This window comes from Amblyomma maculatum, chromosome 6 (genome assembly GCF_055883805.1).
Source record: "Amblyomma maculatum isolate TAMU_Amacu chromosome 6, ASM5588380v1, whole genome shotgun sequence".
NCBI classification, from domain to species: domain Eukaryota; kingdom Metazoa; phylum Arthropoda; class Arachnida; order Ixodida; family Ixodidae; genus Amblyomma; species Amblyomma maculatum.
Genome location: NC_139349.1, coordinates 144211681 through 144234078, shown reverse-complemented (window position 1 = coordinate 144234078; position 22398 = coordinate 144211681). Strand labels below are relative to the sequence as shown.

General features: G+C 47.5%; 1 long non-coding RNA gene and 1 pseudogene across 1 annotated transcript in view; one reads left to right on the top strand and one right to left on the bottom strand.

Moving 5' to 3' along the window:
* The window catches only part of LOC146186952 (uncharacterized), a 95168-nt gene that overhangs the window by 21768 nt on the left and 51002 nt on the right, over positions 1-22398 (bottom strand). The gene's annotated exons all lie outside the window — the stretch shown is intronic.
* Positions 721-5597, top strand: LOC146186953 (uncharacterized; annotated as a pseudogene).

Sequence of the window (22398 nt, the reverse complement as noted above, 5' to 3'; positions counted from 1 at the left end):
AGTTGTATCATTTCCAACAACGCCTAAACCATCTTTGCCGCAGGCGCTGAACCAGAAGAACCATTTCTAGAGCGTGTTGCAGGTTGGTTGGTTCATAGGAAGGGAAAGGCGCAGTATCTGTCACACTTGCTCTGTGGACACCTGAACCGCGCCGAAGGGAAGGGAGGAAGGTGGGAGTGAAAGTGGAAAGAGAGAAAGGGGAGACGTAGTGGAGGGCTACGGAGTAATTTCGACCACCTGGGGATCTTTAACGTGCGCTGACATCGCACAGCACACGGACGCCACTTCGTTTCGCCTCCATCGAAACGCAGCCGCCGAGCTCGGGTTCGAACCCGGGAACTCCGACTACTGTGCCGGAGTTCCCGGGTTCGAACCCGACCTCGGCGGCTGCGTTTCGATGGAGGCGAAACGAAGTGGCGTCCGTGTGCTGTGCGATGTCAGCGCACGTTAAAGATCCCCAGGTGGTCGAAATTACTCCGTAGCCCTCCACTACGTCTCCCCTTTCTCTCTTTCCACTTTCACTCCCACCTTCCCCCCTTCCCTTCGGCGCGGTTCAGGTGTCCACAGAGCAAGTGTGACAGATACTGCGCCTTTCCCTTCCTATGAACCAACCAACCTGCAACACGCTCTAGAAATGGTTCTTCTGGTTCCGCGCCTGCGGCAAATGATGGTTTAGGCGTTGTTGGAAATGATACAACTTCAGTTACCTCCGTTGTTTCCATGTTTTCGCAACTGCTTGAAAATCAGAAAAAAATTGCTCGTGATGTAAACGATATCAAGCAACAGTCCTTAGCTCGTTTTGATCCTCTTGAATCTCGCGTAGCAGCGCTTGAATTGTCTTGTGGCCACGAACGCGAAGAGCCGCGCCTTGATCTTCCTCAAACTAACAGTAAAATCACAAACGTATTTAAAAAAATGACTTAGGAAAGCGTTCAAGACGCAATAACATTATTGCGCATGGCCAGGCTGAGGAAGAAGAAGAAACCAGTGACACTCTGCTTGGCAATGTTTCTCTGTTATTTGAAGAAAACCTAAGAATTCAATGTCTTCAAATCGAACGTTGCTACAGGATAGGCAAAAAGCGCAGTGGTAGGGTTCGTCCAGTTGTTCTGAAACTGCTTGATTTTCGAGATAAAATCAATGTAATGAAGAATGTTTCAAAACTTAAAGGCTCTGAAGTTTACATTACGGAGGACTTTTCGCTTAGGGTGCGGTCTATTCGACAGAAACTCTGGGACGCCTCGGCTTCTTTTCGCAGTAACGGTTCTCGGGTACGGCTGCATTTTGACCATATGTTTATTGATGGCGTTCGGGTACGATTGGGATCACGTTTCAAATTATTTGGTTGTGCTTTCTTGTACCCCACCCGAGCCAGTTAGCCAGCATGCAATTACTTCTTGTGTAGAAAATGTGCATTCACCATTGCCAACAGCTGGTCCATCTATTTCATCACAGTCCCTTCCACCCACCAGTCCTAAGTGACTCGTTTGTGATTCTGTGAAAAATTCGACCCTACTTAATGTTCTCCTGGCGAATGCAACGTGAATTGTTTAATTCCGCTGTCGACACGTGCGAGGCTCATATTATCGCAATAATAGAAACCTGGCTTCATCCTAACATACACGACAGCGAGATATTTGACGACTCCTCCCGTTTCTCAGTTTATCGATGCGATCACACTTTGCGACCAGGCGGTGGTGTTTTGCTGGCTATATCTAAATCAATACAGTCTTATCACATTCCTCTGCAAACTAACCTAGAATCTGTTTGGGCATTCATGGAACTAAACCATCAAAAATACGTTATTGGTTGGTTGGTTGGTTGGTTGGGAACTTTGGGATATTCACGGGGGGTGGGGGGGAACCGGACACGGGTTATGCCGGCCTAATATCGCGGCGGCACTCTTGGTGTCCGGGGGGTGGGGAAGTGGGATGTTGGGAGGGGTGGGGGGTATCGACCTCCTAACTATCCTTCCACGTTCACATCAGAACTTCATGATGTGCTTAACCTTGTTGTTACACGCTATCCTGCAGCACCCATCACTTTGTTGGGTGATTTTAACTTTCCTGAGCTGACGTGGTCTTTAGAATCAACTAATAAAACATTCCCATCGTCGCAAGGCAATGAGTTCCTGAACTTTGTTCACTTTTTTCCCTTTCCCAACTAGTAACGTAACCAACCCGGGTATCAGATACCACTGCTAGCACTTTAGATTTGGTATTAACATTCCATTCTGATCTTATTTCTCACTTGACCTGCATGCCCGGCATAAGTGACCACTCTCTACTCTCTTTTAATTTCTGCATTCCATCGAATAATGCTGACAAGAAAATCAGGCGTATACGTGATTATAGCCGAGCTGATTTTCAGGCCATTAATGAAGAACTAGCTTCATTTGTGGATGTATATTTACCAGATTTCAATAACCGCCAGGTGGAAGTGAACTGGAGCATTTTCATTGCTAAAATTAACGAACTAACAGAAAGATATATCCCTCTAAGCACCATTACAACTTATAAAAATGCGCTGTGGTCTAACGCTCACCTAAAAAGGCTTTCTAACAGAAAAAAAAACGCTTTTACCGCATTGCTAAAAAATTTAACTCTATTTCTAAATGGGAAAATTATCAAGCGTCAAATAGCGCGTATATATCGGCAATGAAAAACGCAAAGGCTCACTTCCTACAGCACACTCTGCCGAACATGCTTACAAATGATCCCAAAAAATTTTGGCGTACCATCAATCCCGATAAAAATCAGTCAATTCAACTGCTAGATGAAAATGGCTCAACTATCGCTGATACTGATAGTCCTCAAATTCTGAATGAAACTTTTTGTCGTAATTTTGTACCTTGTCCTAACATCTTTCCTTCAGTAGAACAGTGTCGATTTTCAATTATCGATGCAATATACGTCGAGACCCAAGGGATAGAAATATTAATAGAAAATCTTAAACCTTCTACAAGCCCTGGTGCTGAGTTAATTAACGCTAAGTTCTTGAAAAGTACTAAACTTTATTCCTCAATCATCTTCTAAAAATATTTCAGCAGTCACTCGATACATCTGAGCTTCCAGCGGACTGGGCAATCGGCAAGGTCGTTCTACTGCGCAAGTCAGGTAGTTCAAATTCCCCTCTTAATTACCGCCCAATATCGCTAACCAGTATTCCATGTAAGATTTTTGAGCACATCTTATACACTAAAATAGTTAACTTTCTTGGATCTAACTCCTTCTTGACTAACGCTCAACACGGCTTTCGCAAATTATTTTCATGCGAGACACAATTACTTACCTTCACGCACAAAGTTCACGCTATTCTTGATCGTCGTTCATGCGCGGACTGTATTTTTTTTAGATTTTTCGAAGGCTTTCGAGAAGGTTAGTCGCAAACTACTTCTTTTTAAACTGAGCAAGCTAAATCTTCACCCCAAAGTTTTAACATGGTTAGAATATTTTCTTTGTAACCGAACACAGTTTGTACTAGCTAATAACATTCCTTCTTCATTGTCTTCCGTACTCTCTAGGGTTCCACAGGGCTCAGTCCTAAGACCGCTTCTGTTTCTAATTTATATTAATGACCTCCCTTTTTGCCTTTCTTCTAACGTTCATTTATTTGCAGATGACTGCGTAATATTTCGTGAAATTAATGACTCTAACGACACTTTTCTTTTGCAAAAAGACCTTGACGGAATCTGTGAATGATGTACCACGTGGTCAATGCAACTAAAATAACCAAATGTAAAGTACTACGTGTGTCGCGCATTTCGACCCAGCCCACTTCTTATCATCTTAATAATATCGAACTTGAACAAGTGCCTTCATACCGCTATTTAGGCGTTCACATAACAAGAGATCTAACTTGGTCTTTTCACATCACTTCCGTAATTAACAACTCCAACCGCGCTATCGGCTACCTTCGTCGTAACTTTTTTTCTGCTCCCATCTCACTTAAACTTCTGCTCTACAAAGCTCTAGTTCGCAGTAAGTTGGAATATGCTGCATCCATTTGGGATCCCTTTACTGAAAACCTAATCAGCACCCTCGAACTAATTCAGAATAACTCGGCACGTTTTATCCTTCGGAACTATAACCGTACCGCCAGCGCAACATCTATGAAGAGTACATTAAAGTTAACATCTCTTGCTAGCCGGCGAAAGTACGCTCGTCTTTGTTTAGATAGGTTTTATGCGCACAAAAAAACGACACAAAAAGACAAGGGAGACAGGACGGAGCGCAACTTTCAACTGTTTTATTCCGGAAATGTACACGACATTTATACCAAAAAAATTATCATTGCATAATCATCAGTGCCACGTGCGAGCCCAGGAAAAGCACAAAGGAGGGCACAAGTCACTCACCTCTTATATAATTTATCTAAAAAGACAAATTCTTTATCATACATTGTCAGAGATGGTGCGCTTATACATGAACTTCCGCTTTTTCTAATACGGTAGGCCTCAGCCAATTCTCGCGTAAGCGTGTCAGTGCTCCTGCACAAGATGCCGGTGCCTTGTAGCGTTGCATCACACAGTTTTTCTGCTTTCTGTTTATGGTCATTATCTTTTCCACACTCACTGATGTGCGCCGGCAGGTGTAAACCGGTACCGTTCCTCCGCCGGCGCACATCAGTGAGTGTGGAAAAGATAATGACCATAAACAGAAAGCAGAAAAACTGTCTGATGCAACGCTACAAGGCACCGGCATCTTGTGCAGGAGCACTGACACGCTTACGCGAGAATTGGCTGAGGCCTACCGTATTAGAAAAAGCGGAAGTTCATGTATAAGCGCACCATCTCTGACAATGTATGATAAAGAATTTGTCTTTTTAGATAAATTATATAAGAGGTGAGTGACTTGTGCCCTCCTTTGTGCTTTTCCTGGGCTCGCACGTGGCACTGATGATTATGCAATGATAATTTTTTTGGTATAAATGTCGTGTACATTTCCGGAATAAAACAGTTGAAAGTTGCGCTCCGTCCTGTCTCCCTTGTCTTTTTGTGTCGTTTTTTTGTGCGCATAAAACCTATCTGAGTATGAACCAACTAGCCCCACAACGCATATTACTGGAACGTCTTTGTTTACTTCATAAAATAATGTTTCATAACCCCAGTCTTCGCAGCGATCTTATACCTCTCCCATCATATGTTTCGTCACGAGTTGATCATTCACATAAAATCGGTATTCCTTTTTTTAGAACTAAACATGCAGCCGAGTCTTTCCTCCCGCGAACAGCAAAGGACTGGAACCACCTTCCCACCTTCCATTGTTGATCATCAGCATTTTTGTTCCGCGTTAGCTAATATTGTATGATTAGAATTGTAGCACCCTGTACACAACTGCATATCTACTGCACTGTATATATATCTATTGTATTCTACCACCCCCCCTTAAATGCCCTCGGGCCTTGAGGGTAAAATAAATGCAATGAAATGAATCCTAGCCCCGCAGGGCCAGGAGCAACCACTGTAAGCGCACGTTAAAGATCTCCAGGCGTGTGGTAGAGTATGTTTCGGGAGGTTAAGTGCTGTTTTGTATGCCTGACGAATGAGTGTGTCACTTTCTCTGTTTCTGCCTTTGTAGACAGAGATACGGGAGTGAATATACCATTCGGCTGATAACAAATGCCTGTACAAGCCCCGGAGATCGTGCTCTCGCATGCCTCTGTGCTTGTTCGCTATTCGTTTGATGAGTCTGATAGTTTGGTGGGTGGTGATAGTCAGCTTCAGGATTCTTTCTGTGTTGAGTCCATTGATTTGCAGGAACATTCCCAGAACTCGAATTGTGCTGACCTCGGGTACTTGGAGCAAATGGTGAGGTGTATGGAAGCGTTTTTTGCTTCGTAAGGCGGCATTTTGGGTGGAGCAACAAGAGTTCGGATTTGTTGGGGGAGCAAGCTAGGCCGATGGATGCTGCGTGCGTTGCCACTACGTCCGCTCCTGCTTGAAGAGTGTCCTCTATGTTTCCTACATTTCTCGTGGTTGTCCACAGGGTAATGTCATCCGCATAGAGGGTGTGGGAGAGGCTTGGGATTTGTGTTAGTTTGTGGGCCATCGGAATGAGGGTGACGTTAAATAGTAGGGGGGAGAGGACTGATCCCTGGGGTGTTCCGCGATTGCCTAGGGAAAAAGTGGGGGATTCTATAGGACCGAGTTTGAGTTCCGCGATGCAGTCGCGGAGAAAGGCTGCGATATATGAGTGGGTGCGTTCTGCTACCCCTAGGCCTGACAGGGCGTCAAGGATTGAGTCGTGTTGTATGTTATCAAATGCTTTGGTGAGGTCCAGAGCCAGTAAGGCTCTCCTAAACATGGCAGTACACAACACAATCCAAGAACTAGTGGAAGCTCATCGTACTGCCCAGATCAACAGACTTTCCTCCACAGAGACGGGCAGGTTCATTCCCGCCGCGCTAAAACTCTAACCAATTGGTGCACTCATTGAAAACAGCCACCTAGTTCCCCAACACATCCGGGACAACCTTACCGTATAACCCCTACCTAAAAATATGCACCCTGCTCACAAGACACGACGAAAAGCTCGAGCTAAGGCGTTACACAAACCCCGCGCGACTGACACCGAAGCGGCCTACGTACACGCGGCAGAATACTGTCAACCCACAGCACATGTCGTCAGTGTGATGTCTAACACTTTCAATAACATAGTCTCTGCCTCTGTCAAAGCAAAAACGTCGATAGAAGCCTAAGACGCAGCCATACAGCTAGCCATCTCCTCTTCCACTGCTACACTCATTTTCAGCGATTCTAAACCCGCCATTCAAAGTTTCGCAAGAGGGAAAATACACGCAGTCGCCCATCAAATGTTAACCTCTGGCTCCATAGCTCCCCGACCCATTCACATCGTCTGGGTACCAGGCCATGCAGGTAACCCCGATAACGAGGTAGCCCACTCAACTGCTCGAGCGCACGTCAACCGAGCGGGGCATACTGAAGACTGGGGAAGCACGCGAGACAGACCTATCATGATATAACACTTCACTACCGAGAACAACGACTCTTATATCCCCCACCTCACACCTCTCTCTCAAAACACCATCAAATAATCTGGCGACAGCTACAAGCCAAAACCTTTCCCTTCCCAGCTTGCTTGGCCTTGGCACACCCTGGTCAGTACAACTCCACATGCTCTCTACGTGGCGCACCTAGAGCCACCTTCAATCACATGTTTTTATGCGAGGATTTCAAGGCACGCCCCAATGGAGCCTCAGGGACCAAGAGGGTTGAGAGATCGCGGTCTCCAGCTCGGACCCAGCAGTGCAAAAGATGAGGGTTGACTGGGCTGAAGCGGTCGCTGCCAGTCACGGCCTGACAGATACCAGCCGGGATGCGTATTTGGGTTTGCTCGGTACGGTGGCTCCGCAAGGGACAAAACGACAGAAGAGACGAAGAAAGCGGGCTGTTCCGACTAGCATCTACCGCCCCCAGGAGCCGAGCAGCCTAGCGATTAGCGGCGCATGCTTTTTTAATGGGCGTCATGTTAGACGCGCGGCACTAGCTTGAGAGAGCCTATAATGCTACTACTACTACTACTACTACTAGTACTACTACTACTACTACTACTACTACTACTACTACTACTACTACTACTACTACTACTCTATAATAATAATAATAATAATACACAGAGTAATATTTATCTGCTAATGATTATTATTAACATTATAATTATTAGTAGTAGTAGTAGTATAGAGGAAGACTCGTTTCAAGAAGTTGGCACTGAATTGTCTGTAGGTAACGGCCGAATTAACTGGCTAAATATTATCTTCATAGTTTTAATTAATAATAATAATAATAATAATTGGTTCACAGAAAGGGAAAGGCGCAGTACCTGTCACACTTGTGTCTGTGGACACCTCAAGTACTCCGTAGCCCTCCACTATGGCACCTCTTTCTCTCTTTCCACGTTAACTCCCACCTTCATCCCTTCCCTTATAGCGCGGTTCAGGTGTCCACAGACACGTGTGACAGATGCTGCGCCTTTCCCTTCCTGTGAATAAATTACTATTATTATTAATAATTAAAACTGTGAAGATATTTCGCCAGATAATTCGCCCGTTACATACAGAGAATTCACTGACAACTTCGTGAAACGAGTCTTCCTCTATACTACTACTACTACTACTACTACTACTAATAATAATAATAATAATAATAATAATAATAATAATAATAATAATAATAATAATAATAATAATAATAATAATATTAATAATTAATCATAATATTAATAATAATACTAATTATAGTAGTAGCAATAGTAGTAGTAGTAGTAGTAGCAGTAGTAGTAGTAGTATAGGCTCTCTCAAGCTAGTGCCGCGTCTAACATGACGCCCATTGAAAAAGCATGCGCCGCTAATCGCTAGGCTGCTCGGCTCCTGGGGGCGGTAGATGCTAGTCGGAACAGCCCGCTTTCTTCGTCTCTTCTGTAGTTTTGTCCCTTGCGGAGCCACCGTACCGAGCAAACCCAAATACGCAGCCGGGATTAGGTACCACCTGAATCCTTGTAATGTACCCGGGTTCCCACAATAAATGTTTTACTACCACCAAGATGTCCAGATGGCCGATATTACTACTCAGTCCTCCACTACGGCTCCTCTTTCTCTCTACATTTTCACCCCCACCTTCCTCCCTTCCCTCCGGCACGTTTTAGGTGTGCACAGAAACATGTGTGCTATACTGCGCCTTTTCTTTCCTGTGAACCAAATAATATAATTATTAGTTTCCCCAAAACATACCTTAAACGAAGAGGCAGGCTCCGCCGCGGTGGTACGGTGCTAAAACACCGGACTACTGTGCCTGTGCCGGAGTACCCGTGTTCGATCCCGACCGCCGGCGGCTGCATTTCGATGGACGCGAAACGAAGAGGTATCCGTGTGCTGTGCGACCTAAGTGCAGGGTAAAGCTCTCCAGGTGGTCAAATTACTGGGGAGCCCTCCACTACAGCACCCGTTTCTCTCTTTCCGCTTTCACTTCTGCCCTCCTTCTTTCTCTTGTGGTGCGGTTGAGGTGTCCACAACAAATTTGATAGATAATGCGCCTTTTCTTTCCTATGAACCAATTAATATTATTAAACGGAGAGGCAGGTGCCATGCTAATCTGTTTTGTGCGATGGCCGCACATGTTAAAGGCGTGACCAAATTACTTTCTTTCCGCTTCAACTCCCGCCTTCTTTCTCTCATGTCAGGCAGATATTGAGCCTCCCCTTTATTTTAAACTAACGTGCAATATAAAAGCAAAATATGAATGAATGATCTTCAAATGAATAGGTGTAGGTGTCCACAAATCCATAAGTAAATCAGTCGATAGGTAAGGAAAGGCGCACTGTCTGTCACACTTTCTCTGTGGACACCTAATCGCTTCGTATAGCATGAGTGAAAGGTTGGAGTGAAGTGGAAAGTGAGAAAGAGGAGTTGGTAGTGTGCGGCTACTTTTCAATTTCGACTAGAGTTACTATATAGGCTTTGCCAACGTTCCGCGTTTATTTCTTTGGCCGCCAAGCAACCATCTAGAACCGTGAAGCCAACCCAACAGGCACGCTGGTTGTGTTGCAGTAGTAGTAGTAGTAGTAATAAAGTTATTACTGCTACTACTACTACTGCAACGCAGCCAGGGTGCCCGTTGGTGGTGGTAAAACATTTATTTTGGGAACCAGGGTACATTACAAGGATTGAGGTGGTTCCTGATCCCGGCTGGTGCCTGTCAGGCCATGCCTGGCAATCTAACGGGCACCCCGGATGTGTTGATTCATCCGTAATCGGAACAGCGTGCCGTGCTGTGCGCGAGCTGTAGCGACGTTGACTTCTTTAGATTAAGATAGCCAAGGTAATTCCTCCTTCATTGCTTTCAAGTCTGGATGTTCGGATCCTGCAAAGACGACGTATGGCTTTGCTGCACAACTTGGTTGCTTATGGGGCACTTTCGCGCAACTCTGGTAAAGCCTATATAGTAACTCTAATTTCGACCACCTAGGGATCTTTAAGTGCGCTGATATCGCACAGCACACGAATGCCGCTCCGTTTCGCCGCCAAGCGCAGCTGCCGGCGGTCGGAATCGAGCCCAGGTACTCCGACGCAGTAGTCAATAATTCCGTGGCGCCCATACAAAAGTATCATTTCCCAAACCCTAATTTAAATTAAGAAAACCTGCGGATTGAAACGCGGGTAGTGAACAGACTATAGATGCAACACAAAGCTTTCGCTCTGTCAGTAGGTTCTGCCTATGCTTAAACCCGCATAATTTTGGTAATATAACCTGTTTGTCCTATAATGCACTTTGTTATATCTTACTTGGATAACACGCTTTTTTAAGATCCGCAAACAGTCATCTAATCATTCTAGTAGATATATGCACTCAAGTAAGACATGTGATCCTTTCTGTTTATATTTTGTTTGTCGAAATTGTATAGGGCTTAAAGAACTTAAGAGGTCACTAGAGAAACTGCTTTCGGAGAATGAGACATTGCTAGCGACGCCGCGACGTTTTGAAGCGAACGTTTTATTGTGCCAGGTATCAGCCATAGTCAACCTGGGCGTCGGCTTGAGCTCCAGTGAAGCAGAGGTCAGTGCGGCTTAACTATGATACCACCTATGCCATACCGCGCTTTGACCTTTAATATTTGACGACAGCTACAGCACCACGTGTTCGCTCTGGTAGTTGGTAATAACGAGTCCATATCATATTCTCGCCAATTTAATCACTGTTATACTGTCTACCCAAGTTTATACCTCAGCCTAGCCAAAGCATAATCACGCTTTGGATTAGCCTGACTATGCTCAGCAGAGTAAAACCCCAGCCAGTTTTTCATCAACTATCTATCGCTGGCTACCTACCACTTATTATTTTACCTCCAGATATATCATTGTATATTATCATATCATTAATAATATTACATGGACTATCTTATCAGTAATTGTGTTATTACTAATGATTTTAAAGGTAAACTTGTTACAATCAACCTCATCGCTATTTATTTATAAACAGTTATTTTATCACAAACCAACCAGCAGTAATTATCTAGCACTGATTATTTATATCAGTATTGTTATGACTAGTAATCACGAAATATTTTGTCATTATATTCCTGTTATCATTACCCTTTATCTACTGTGAAATGAACGAATATTGTACCAGATATACCAGGTTTTTTTCGTTCAGTTCAGAAAACGTTTTTCTGAAAAACGAGGCTATTCTTTCAATTTCATGGGGTTATGTTCATTCAGGAATTCCATGAAAACATTGCCTAATTATGGCTTCACCGAATGGCATTGATGTCTTGCGGAGAAGTTTCTTGCTTAGTTTGGGTGCTGTTGTGCCCGGCCAAAGCCGCGCAGAAATTCAGCCGGACGCCAAACTTCTCCGGCGAACGCCTCCTTCACAACATCTGGATACTGCTCTGCAGAGCACCAGTGCACTAGAGGCGAGCCGTGCCAAGGGGAGAGCAGCGACGTGTTTGAACGCTGAGCGTCCAGACAGCTCGGCGCCGTGGCCCTGGCGGTGGACCCCTTCTCGTCCGCCGGCATATTTGAAGCAAGGGCGCAGCAAGCTCTCCCATTGGCCCTGTGAAAGGGCTGCCGTCGCATTGGACCACTTGAGCGTCAACGGTTTCTCGGTTACGGAGACTCAAGTGCTTCCGTTCGAGACTCCGAGTGTGAGTTCGTCACTAGCGTCCATCGGGAGCAGTTCGCCCCCTGAGGGAGCGGACGCGGCGGAATCTCCCCGGCCGTCGCTGCGCGAGAACAGTCGCGTATGGCTATGTTAGCTTTCAGCCCCAGAGCCGAACTGGTTGTGTAAATGCCTGTAAATAGTGTATAAAGTATTTTCTTCATCTCACCAGCGCCGAGTCCGATTCATTGCTACCGGCCAGGGAGCTGAGAGCCCTCGTTCACGAAACGGGTGACGATCGCTACGCAACCAACTCCTTGGAACAACCCTGTTGACAGTGGGCTACTGTGTGATAACCCCACTGGCACAACAGTGCGCAATGAAGAAAGGAATAAGGCGATAAAATGATAATAAAGTGGAAAAACATACACAAGTATAGTGCCTACATTTCAGAGCTTGTCAAGCAAATTTAGCAAGACACTTTCATTCGGTAATATTCGAAGCGTAAGTATGGCACGGAACAGATGCCCACAACACTGTATGCACCAGTACTGTTTCCATTTTTTTCTTTGATGCATCTTTGCTCCCAGGCTGGCAGAACGCAATGCATCTGCGCATTGATATTGCCTTTTTCTCTGTCGGGCTCACTAAGGGAAATGTTTTCGTTGGAATGGCGGCAAGTTGCTTCGTGAGCAATTCGCTCGGTGTGGCGTCGTCTCTTCATTTATTCATTTTATTTGAGCATACTGCAGGTCTGTAGGGCTGCAGGACATTGAAGCATAACATCATTAAAAATACAGACCATATAAAATGAGACACAAAAAGTCAATACAATGCAAAAAGCTCTAACTATTTATTAGTCGTTAAAATATGTTTAACGGAAGAGACCGAGCATCATCAGGCAACGAATTCCAGGATTCGACTACTCGAGGAAAGAAGCTGTATTTAAATGTGTTCGACCCAGCAAAATAAGGCGAGATATTGAGGGGATGATGTCTTCTAATATTATGGGGCTTAGCAATAATTAAGTACTTACTGGAAGAAATCCGGAAAGCTGAGTTCATATTACAATGCTGAAATTTCAGTGATTCTGTGCGCCGGCGATCAGAGAGCGGTAGCAAACTCAGGAATGAAAGCGCTGCAAAACGTCAAAAATCCCTATCAAACCTCCGGCAAAGCGAATCGCTTTACACTGAATGGCCTCGGCTTCAGTTATGCCACATTGTTTGTTGGAACTCCAGACAGGTTAAGCTTATTCTAGTAGCGGCCGGGTAAGTGATCTATACATTAGTAGTTTAGTATTTCTAGGGGATGAGTTGATTGTGCGACTGAGGTAGACTTTTTTCATTCCCTTTAATGTTATTAAATCTATGCGTTTGGACCAAGACATACTGGGAGTGAAAACGAGACGAAGGTATATTTATATTCATTAACACTCTCAATGGGAGTATTGTTAACTTTCTTGGTAAAACCAGAAGGCAACGGCTTGCTAGTGAAAGCCATAGCAATGGTTTTACAGGTATTGTCTTTGGCAGGCATTCGTCCATACGTCCAGAGGCCGTATGGTATGAAATCCGCTAGTGTAGTTTCCGAGTCCTTTGAGGATCACATATGGGCCAGTGCAGCGCGCTAGCATTTTCTGGTGTAAGCCGCACCTTCTCGCAGGCTTCCAAAGCCAGAATACGTCACCGGGGAGGTAGGTGATCTGGCGATTGTGGTCGTAATAGCAAGCTTTCTATCGCTCTTATGCCGCCAAAGTCCTCAGCCGGCCTATCCGCAGAGCTTCTTCAGCCGGGTAGAGCTCCAGCCAGGCCGAGCACGGGTCATCGTCAGTGGAAAATGGAAGGATGGTGTTGAGGGCCTGTCAAAGGGAACAGGCGTATAATAGGAAGAACGGACTGCATTCGTAGTCTCTCTCCTAGCAGTATTGAAGGTGAATGGAATGAACGTGAGAACACAGTCTCGGTTTTTATGGTCCGAAGCAACGTCCATTGGAAGAATATTGGTGAGGGTTCTGTTGACGCGTTCTGTTAAACCATTTGTTTGAGGGTAGTAAGGGGTTGAATATCTGAACAAGATGCAAGTAAACGGAGAAGTTCATCAATTTCATCGGCGGTAAACTAGCGGCCACTGTCACTTATCACAACTGTCTAGGGCCCATGCCGCAAGATGACTGAAACCAGCATAAAAAGAGAAACTTGGTACTCTGTAACGGCGGGAAGAGCGACCGTCTCACAGTAGCGAGTAGGATTGTCCATACTACAACAATCCAACGATTGCCTTGCGACTTTGGGAAAGAACACAAAACGTCGACTCTGACATTCTCAAAAGGATCTTTGGGCGGCATTACAGGGTGAAGCATTTTGAGGAATACACCTGTTGAAATTTTGTGACATGGCACTGAGGACAGCTAAGCCACATGCTGTTAATTCATGTGGCGCATCGGAGGCCAAAAAAACTCCCTCCTTGTATCATATCTGCTTGTGCGCGTATTTATCTTTGCTTCCAAGCACACACGTGCCGACCCTTCCCTTCGTGATAACCTTTCCTTTCACTCTACCCTCTCGCCCAACGTGGCTTTATATACGATGCAATAAACGCCTTCGGGCATTCGTTCCCTCGACACATACTGGTGTTCGTCACTCTGTCAGTCGCGATGTCAGATACATGGTGTCAGAAGTGGGATTGAAGCACCGCACCGCAGTGAGAAGTACGGATAGGCCATGGACAGTGTCAAGCCACCAGAGTCGCTACGCATAACCGGAGATGATGGAAAAAACTGGAAGCTTTTCAGGCAGCGATTTGAACTATTTTTGAAAGCGACAGAATGCACTGAAAAGCCACGGACAGAGGCGGCAAAGACAGCGTTGTTACTGAGCATTGCAGGCCAGGACGCCATCGAAGTTTTCAACAACTTCGTATTCGCTGAAGGAGAGAACAAGGAGGACTTCGGCACCGTGGTCAACAAGTTTGAAGAATATTGCGTCGACCAACAGAATGAGGTGCATGAGAGGTACGTGTTCCGCACCCGAGTACAGGCAGAAGCAGAGCCCTTCGAGAGTTTCTTGCGGGACCTAAAAAAGCAAGCTCAGTATTGTAACTTTGGCAGTCTCACAGAAGACATGGTTCGAGACCAGATAGTGTTTGGCACGAACTCGACAAAGCTGAGGGAAAAGCTGCTGAGGGAGAAGAAGTTAACCCTTGAAATAGCGATTGCAACTTGCAAAGCAGCCGAGACTTCTGCACGCCAGAGCGTCTTGTGGACAAAAGGAAATGACGCCCAAGTTGAGGCTGTCACTTCAAGCCGAGCAACACTACGCCCACCTCAGCGACGACTCGTGTGTTCCCGGTGTGGTAGGTCACATGCACCTCGGCAGTGCCCAGCGTTCGGCAAAGTTTGTCGTATTTGTAATGGTCCAAACCACTTCGCCATATGTTGCAGATCAGGGAATCTAGTTGCTGAAATACAGCACGACGGCAACATCGACGTTCTAAACGTCTCTATCTGCACCGTCGGCACAAACCGCGATTGGCTCGTCAAGGCAACGATCGGCAAGAGAGAGGTATCGATGAAGGTAGACACAGGATCTCAAGCGAACCTAATTCCCCTTTCAGTGTACCGAAAGCTGAACGTCGGTCCCCTGAAATCCAGCACGGCAACTTTACGCTCATACAACGGTGGCATAATTAAGCATTGCGGCTTAGTTTCGGTGCCCGTCATCATCGGCGACAGAAAGATCTGCACTGACTTCTTCGTGGTAAGGAAGGATTACCAGGCTATCCTGGGACTTGATGCGAGCGAACGCCTTGGGCTACTTCATCGAGTGGTCGACACTCCTTGGTGATGTCATCAGCGACAAAGGAATCTGCCCGAATCCAGCCTTAGTCGCCAGTCTAGTGCAGATGCCAAGGCCCGATAACAAGCTTGCAGTTCAGAGGCTGCTGGGCGTGGTTAATTACTTCAGTAAATACTTGCCATCTCTAGCCCAGAAAACGGCTGCTCTGCGATCTCTTATCAAGCAGGACGCAGTGTTTGACTGGACACATAATCATGACAAAGAATGGAGAGCCATATGCAGATCACTAAGCGAGAAACCACTACTTACAGTTTTTGATCCATGCAGGCAAACAAAAGTGACGTCAGATGCCTCCCAGAGCGGTATTGGATCCGCCCTCCTGCAGAGTTGCGAAGACGGCTGGAGGCCAGTGGCTTACGCGTCTAGAGCTCTGACAGATACAGAGCAACGGTATTCTCAGATAGAAAAAGAGGCTCTTGCTCTTGTATTTGGCTGTGAGAAGTTCTCCCATTTCATATATGGGCGGTCGCTGCTACTTGAAAGCGACCACAGGCCACTCATTGATATTTCCAAGAAAGCTATTGCCGATATGCCGCCCAGGGTGCAACGTTTTTTTTTAAGACTTCTGAAGTATGATTACACACTGCTGTTTGTTCCCGGAAAACAGATGGAGCTGGCGGACATGTTATCGAGAGCACCGGGCACTGGAGACGTCACTGCGGTGGACACTGACGACGTCGAAGTTCATGCCATCAGCGTCGTGGCAGCACTCGTAAGTGAAAGTACGTCAGCTAGATTAGCACAGGAGACCGCTTCGGATCCATACCTTAAGGATGTCCTGCAGCAGATTACGGAAGGAAAACCTATCGAAGGCCAGCTTAAAAACGTGGCTTCTGAGCTTTCGGTAATTAACGGTATGTTACTGAAAGGGACGAAGGTTGTGGTTCCGACAAGCATGCGGCCTGAAATTCTAAAGCGTGTGCATGAGGGTCATCTCGGAACAACTAAATGTAAAGCAAGAGCGAGACAACTGGTATACTGGCCAGGCCTCGACTGTGACATCGAAACCCTGATCCAAAAATGCGCCGTTTGCAGACACCATGCTTACAGCCAGCCGTCAGAACCACTACTGATGCGTCCCACCCCGACTCGCGCATGGTTCCGCATTGGAGTTGATATATTCCAGTACGCAGGGAAATACTACTTGTGTGCGTACGACGCAACGTCAAACTTTCCAGAAGTAGAGTTGCTGCACGGGACCACGGCTGCTGCAGTAATCGAAAAGCTCGGTGCAATCTTTGCAAGATACGGCATTCCCGTTGAGGTATGCACGGACAATGGGCCTCAGTTTTCCAGTCGTGAATTCGCACAATTCGCGAAAGCGTACGACTTCCGTCACGTGACGTCGAGCCCACAGTTTCCACGGTCAAATGGTCTGGCAGAAAAAGGAGTTCAGATTGTCAAACGAATTTTAAAGAAAACTTGTGAGGCTAACGAGGACTTCTGGCTTGGTGTACTGGCTTACAGGGCAAGCCCCTTGGAGGACGGTCGGTCTCCGGGAGAGCTTCTTCAAGGACGCCGCCTGCGGACCCCACTGCCTGACCTTCGGGAAGAGCCGATCGTGTTGGTGAAAAAGCACAAACAGACAAGCGTCAATCGCGCATCCCTCCCGCGCCTGAACAAGGAGGACGTGGTACGCATAAAAAAGGGCTCATGGTCACGCAAAGCCAGAGTGCTAGCACCAGCTGGGCCGAGGTCCTATTACGTTAAGACAGCAGACGATAAACTGCTACGGCGAAACCGCCAGCTCTTGCTCAGAACGAAAGAGGACTTCCACCGCGAACCATCTGATGTTGACTCGAGCGACGACTCTGATGATGATGATGATTATGCAAACACATCGGCTGATCCTCACCTGTCTTCTACAAACGTGCCACCGCCTGCGATAACATCGAGGCCATCGTCGCCAATCGTCAGAAGGTCACAGAGGCAAGTTAAACCGCCGGAACGCTTGGGCTACACGAGGAACTTTGAACAAGTCAGCAAGTGACAGCGAAATAAATTTTGCAAAGTGAACCATTGATTGAGGAGGGGGATGTATCATATCTGCTTGTGCGCGTATTTATCTTTGCTTCCAAGCACACACGTGCCGACCCTTCCCTTCGTGATAACCTTTCCTTTCACTCTACCCTCTCGCCCAACGTGGCTTTATATACGATGCAATAAACGCCTTCGGGCATTCGTTCCCTCGACACATACTGGTGTTCGTCACTCTGTCAGTCGCGATGTCAGATACACTCCTGAGTGCGGTTCCAAGTTCCCGCAGATCTCAGGTGTCCCGAAGCTGGATCGTTATGCATGACGCGTAAAACAAATACGGACACTTTCAGTGACTATCAGCAGGAACCAACGGTCGGCGTCTGATTAAACCTTTCTGTATAGCAGGTCATCACTTAAAAAAAGATGGCTGTTCAGGGTTGGGTCCTGAGCAGCATTCAAGAACGGCTCCTCGTACTGGTCGTTGTGCTGCTCTGCTCGGAATGCGCGAGTATTAGGAAACCTTGTAGATAAAGCAGCGATGTAATGATCGAAGTTCTGCCCTTCCGTTGGAGCAGAAGGGTTGAACTTCCACAAGGCAGAATGTGATGGTGGAAGTAACTGAAGTTGTTAAAGCAATTCGCTGTCGTATTTCCACTGGAATGGAGTGTCTCTATGTAGTAGGCACGTGAGCGGGTAGACGACATCCGCAAAACGAGGGATGAAGTGTCGGAAACATGAGCAAGGGCCCGAAAAATTGCAGAGCTCCTACACATTCAGAGGCAGCTGAAACGCGGTAACGGCTATGGTCTTCTAAGAATCAGGCCAGGCGCCGTCATCATCGATGAGGTGGCCAAGTACCAACACCTGTCGCTCAACAAAAACGGCGCTTGTTTGAATTCAGAAGGAGGCCAGCTTGGCGTGTGCTGTCCAGCATGAGCACTAGGCGGTCGCTGTGTTCTTTGAATGCCCGACCAAAGATGGCTACATCGCCCAGGTAGCATAAACAGACCTTTCATATAAGTCCACGTGGCATAGCATCTATGAATTTTTCAAATGTCGGAAGCACATTTCACAAACTGAAGGGCGCAACAATAAATTCAAACAGTCCATCGGGAGTGATGAAGGCGGAAGGCGGTCTTATCTGCTGGATGCTTTGGGATCTTCCCGTATCCCGACCGGAGGTGTATAAATAAAAATTATAGTGGGTCATCAATGTGGTGAAGCAGGTCGACGTCCTTTTTAGTGACGGAATTCAAGCGGCGATAATGTACACGAAATCGAAAGGTGCCTTCTTTATTCAGCACAAGAATTACTGGAGCCGGCCAAGAACTGCATGATTCTGGAAATAAACTGTTTCAAAATTTCGCGAACTTGCTCACTGATAGCCTTGCGCTCAGACGGCGCCACACGGTATGGCTTTTGGCAAATTCGGTGTGGATATTCGGTGTCAATGCGATGATTGGTCAGAAAGGAAAGGAGACTATCACATGACCAAGGCATTGTTGCTTGGCGCCTTGGACATGTGATAGTCTGCTTTCCTTGGTGTTCTTTCTTTCCCTGTTCTCCCTTTGTTCCCCTCCCCACGTGTAGGGTAGCCTAGGGAGGACGTGACGAAGGGTGGCTGTTCCTGGCCCTACGAGTGAGTGAGTGAGAAACTTTATTAAGTATATTTAAGGGAGGGGGATGTGTAGGTGGGGTCCCTAGTCCGGGACTCCAGCAGCTGCCGCTGCTACCCGCGCACGTGTCACGAGGGCCGTTGGGCCTCTAGTCCAGAGCTGGATAAGGCGGCCTCCCACCCCTCAATTGTTGGCACTGCATTCGGATCATCTGGAGGATTGTGTGGGCAGGTCCACACCATGTGGTGCAGGCCTGCCTTTTCCCGGCACTATTTGCATTTGGGGTCGCAGAACCCGGGGTGTATTGTGTTTAAACGGGCTGGTGTGTTATATGTACCTGTCTGTGGGCGTCGCCATCTAACTTCCTCCGCTTTGGAGAGCCTCTTGGCTGGGGGTGGATATTTTCTGCGAGAGAGTCTGCAGTGGTGTAACCTCTCCGCATACGTCGCCAGAGGGCCGGGATAGGGTGGTGTGGAGGATGGAGGGGTCGAGTCCCGGGGGAGGAGGGCTCGGGCAGCGGCATGGGCGCACTCGTTCCCTTCCACGCCTTGATGTCCCGCTGTCCAGACGAGGCATTTGTCTTGTTCGGGGTGTCCATAATTTTTCAATATTCTGGCAGCCTGGGGACATATTCGCCCTTTGATGTAGTTGCGGTAGGCAGCCATAGAGTCTGTTATTATATAGGCGCAGGTGGTATGCGTGGCGGCTAAAGCAATGGCCACCTCCTCCGCCATTTATATATTGTCATCGCAGATGGTGAGGGCATCAACCAGTTGTTGTTGGTGAATCACAGCCGCTACCGTGTACTCCGCTTCTGACTTTGCTGCGTCTACGTAGTAGGATTCAGTGTCCGTCCCGTACTTTTCCTGGGTGTATTTGGCCCACGCATTCCGGCGCCCTTGGTGGAACAGAGGATGCATATTGCGGGGTAGGGGATTGGCTATGAACGAGTCTGACCACCCGGGCGGTATAGCCTGTTTTTGTACGAGACCTTGCGGGCTAGTCAGGTTAAGGTCCATAAGAACGGTCCATCCCGTGCGGGTTGCTGCTAGTCGATTTATCTGGGTGGCGCGTTGGGCGGCAAGGAGTTCTTCGGCTGTATTGTGCACCCCTAATTGCAAAAGACGTTCTGTGGAAGTGCTTTGGGGCAGGCCCAGCGCCTTTTTAACTGCGTTTCGTATAATGAAGTCGATTTGCTTATAGTCTCCCGTTTTGAGGTGCAGATTCGGTGTCGAATACACAATTCTATTAATGATGAATGCTTTAACCAGGCGCAGGGTGTCTTGTTCGAGCATACCCCTGTCGTTGGTAGTGAGACTGGAATGGTAGGTCAACGCCACTTGTGGCGGGGGCTAGCCAGCCACCCAATTTTTATCTGTTGTAGGCCGTCATTTCATCCGCCGCCGCTTAGATGGTGGAGGAGGACAACACATCTTTATTTATTTAGTCAGCGTGGGGGAAAGGGGGGACCCTCAGTCCAGGGTCCCGTTGGCCGTGGCTGCAGTAACAGCGCGGCGAGCCAGCCATTGCTGGCGCTTCTGGCAGGGGTCGTGCAGGGCGGTCTCTCAATCTTCCATGCAGGGGTGGGGGAGAGGGCTTAGAGAAGGGGTAACTTGGCACACCCAAACCATGTGGTAGAGCGTTGCCCGCTCACCGCAATGTGGGCAGTCAGGGGAATAAAGGGAGGGGTACGTACCAGAGGTTTACGAGAAATGGTGTAATAAAGGTATTAGTTTGCAGGCGGCGGTAAGTTGCTGCTTCTTGAGTAGAAAGGGTGGGAGAAGGGGGAGGTAATGTACGGCGAGACAGCCTGTAGTGTTCACGCAGTTCTGTGCATGCAAGGATCGGGGAGGCATACGTGTTATCCGGGAGAGGGGAGGCTCGGGGAAGGAGCGCGCGAGCGTGTCGATGGGCAGCTTCATTGCCGGGCATCGACTGGTGTCCTGGAATCCAGATCACACTGATCCTTTTCGGAGGATTAGGGAAGAGGATTAGGCGGCTGGCGGCACCGATACGTCCTCGAAGGTAGTTACGGCTAAAGTCCCTTGATAATCAAGGGGCTTTAGTTACGGCAGGCGGTGCGGGAATCTGACATGGTGGTAGCTTGTGTATTAGTGGCGGCGGCCAGAGCGATGGCTGCTTCTTCGGCAATACTCGGTTTGGTGGTGCGAAGAGAGGCATAGTTGAGGAGAGTGCCCACTGGAGATGTCACGGTAATGGTCATGTGTCCGTTAACAGGGCCAGCAGCGTCTACGTACAGAGTATTCGGTTGGCTGTCCCATATTCGAGAGAGGTGAGCGGCTCTTGCCTGTCGGCGGTCTTGCTGATATTCTGCATGCATGTGCTTGGGGAGAGGTTTGACGGTAATGGCTCGGCGGATATACAGTGGAAGATATTTGCGGTTTTGGGTGGTATAAGGAGGGGCAATATTGAGAGATTGAAGGACATGTTTTTAAGTGGACGAGGCCGCTAAGCGGAGAAGTTGCGCCAGGCGATGTGCTTCATGCAACTCTTCAATGGTGTTATGAACGCCAAGTTGGAGTAAGCGGTCAGTAGACGTGCATTTGGGAAGCCCCAGGGCTGTCTTGACCGCTTTTCTGACAAGAGTGTTCAACCGATTGAGCTCCTTCTTACGAAGCAGAAGGTGTGGCGTGCCGTAGGTAATGCGGGCGATAATGAATGTGTTGACCAGCTGCAGTGCGTCTCGCTTCCTAATGCCGTAGTTTCGATGTTTACCTCGTTGAAGCATTTGTATAATTTGATCGGCAGTGTTGACTAAATGACGGAGAGTAGAGGAATGGGAGCGGCCGTTAGGGATAACGAGGCTGAGGACCTTGATCTCCGGCTTCACTTCTATCCTTTGGCCGTCCAGGATGACCTCAATTGGCGAGGTGTCACTGTAAGGGGGATGTCGCCGGCGATCAATAATAAGAATTTCCGATTTCTCATGGGCACAGGCAAGGCCACGAGAAGCGGCATAGGCACTGACCAGGTCTGTCGCCACTTGGAGGTTGTCTTGAATCTCGCCTTCATTACCATGGGCCGTCCAAATGGTCACATCATCCGCGTAGATGGCGCGTCGAACTCTCAGAAGGCTGTTGAGCTATTGGGAAGGTCCTTTATAATGAGGTTGAAAAGCAGTGGTGAAAATATCGCGCCTTGAGGTGTGCCCCTAGGGCCCAGACTGATGGGTGTGGAAGTAGCTCCGTCCACATTAAGGATGGCTTTCCTATTGGTTAGAAGCTCGTACATAGTTGTAGGTACAATAACCACAATTGGTGGAGTTCAGGATGGAAAGAATGCTGCTGTGGGTAACGTTATCGAAGGCACC